Genomic DNA, 2,196 nt, shown 5'->3' with positions numbered 1-2,196 from the left:
CCTTCCTTAGGCACCTGCCATATGCCCCTGCCCAGACATAGCACATGGCTGAGGAACTGAAAGTGAGGCCCAAGGGGATGGGGAGCACATGCATGTGAGAGGCAGTTTGCACACCTGCATGTGCAAGCTTGCAGACTGGCAGGCCCACAAGACCCTGCTGGTCTAGTTCCTGGCTGCTCAGAAGTTGGACTCCCCTGTTATGGAGAAACAATGAAATTTCCTGGCATTTGTTTATTTAATTTTGAGTTATGGTTTTAAACATCTAGCTCATGAATTGCTACATTTAAACATTTTTTAAAAATAACCAGGCCCTCATTCACATACAGCAGTTACAGAAAATGGAAACTACAAAGATTCACATTACAATTGTGAAAAATAAATTTCACATGTCAATGCACATTTCCTACCCATCTACCAGGAGGTCCCATACATCTGTCACCACACTATTTCTAGCATAAAACACAAAACCTCCTTTTGCATTCAATTCAGTCAAATTTAAGTACCACTTCCTTTGCACTTCACCCCAATACCTTACATTCTCCACAGCACCTGGGCACTCAGGACAAACCATATCGCTTCATCTGTTATTTCTGTTCATCAACAGAAGCATGCTTAGTAAAGGTAGAGGTTAGGAGACATGTTTCTCTCTTCACTCCTATCCCAGTCCACCTCATGCAGACCTTTTAGCTAAGTGAGTAATGCCGGGCCAATCTGCAACCTAAATCAGACCCTGAGCCCCAGGATCAGGCCCACATGTCCATAGTCAGACCGCACCACCTTCCACGTCACCCTGCATGCCAGATCTAGCTGTGCAGGGCCACATCCCATGGGGCTCCCCATGGACCTGTGGGGAGCCCTGTAGGCCAGATTAGGCGCTAGAGGCCAGGAAAGGAGATTGAGCACCTCTGATTTAGTGGATATGTGATTTAGTGATTTAACAGGGAGTCACACCACTCTTACACAAGGTGTAGCTTTTAAATTCAATAAAATATGCATAAAGCAGCCTACAGAAAAGGGGAGGAGAGGACATAAATAAAAATATTACCAGTAACATCTTTGTATACATTTCCACTCTTTAAGTTTATATGAAAACCATTTCCTAATTTGCAAAATTGTGAGTGAGGATTTAGTTAGGGAGCTTCTGGAGGGGCTGGACGTCTTTAAGTCAGCCAGCCCAGATGATCTTCACCCTAGAGTCCTAAAGGAACTGGCTGGGGTCATTGCAAGTCCCCTGGCACGGCTTTATGAACACTCGTGGTGCTCTGGAGAGGTGCCGGAGGATTGGAAGAGGGCCAACGTGGTTCCCATCTTCAAAAAGGGGAGGAAAGAGGACCCGGGGAACTACAGGCCAGTCAGCCTTACCTCGATCCTGGGCAAGCTGTTCGAGAAAATTATTCTGGCACGCATCCAGGAGGGGCCAGCAGGGAGCTGCATGCTCAGGGGCAACCAGCACGGGTTCATCAGCGGCAGGTCCTGTCAGACCAACCTGGTGGCCTTTTACGACCAGGTCACTAAATCATTGGATGCAGGGGTGGCAGTGGATATAGTTTTCCTAGACTTCAGGAAGGCTTTTGATACTGTCTCTCACCCCATTCTCATTAGGAAGCTGGGGGACTGTGGCGTAGACACCCATACAGTCCAATGGGTCCCCAACTGGTTAGAGAGGCGCACCCAGAGAGTGGTAGTGGATGGGTCCTTCTCGACCTGGAAGGACGTGGGAAGTGGGGTCCCACAGGGCTCGGTCCTTGGGCCCGCCCTGTTCAATATCTTCATCAGTGATTTGGATGAGGGGGTGCAAAGCACCCTGTTCAAGTTTGCTGATGACACTAAGATGTGGGGGGATGTGGGCACAATAGAGGGGAGCAACAGGCTACAGTTGGACCTAGATAGGTTACAAGGATGGGCGGAGGAGAACAGGATGGGGTTTAACACAGACAAGTGTAAGGTGATGCACCTGGGGAGGAACAATCGGCACCATACATACAGGCTGGGGAACTCCCCTCTTGTCAGCACGGAGGTGGAAAAGGATCTGGGAGTCATTATTGACTCCAAGATGAACATGAGTCGGCAATGTGGGGAGGCGGCTAGGAAGGCCAACTGCACCTTGTCGTGCATCCACAGATGCATCTCGAGCAGGTCCAAGGAGGTGATCCTCCCCCTCTATGCGGCACTGGTCAGGCCGCAGCTGGAGTACTG

This window comes from Gavialis gangeticus, unplaced genomic scaffold (assembly GCF_001723915.1).
Source record: "Gavialis gangeticus isolate Ggan-Ray unplaced genomic scaffold, GavGan_comp1, whole genome shotgun sequence".
Classification (NCBI taxonomy): domain Eukaryota; kingdom Metazoa; phylum Chordata; order Crocodylia; family Gavialidae; genus Gavialis; species Gavialis gangeticus.
Note: the sequence above shows the minus strand (reverse complement) of the source record.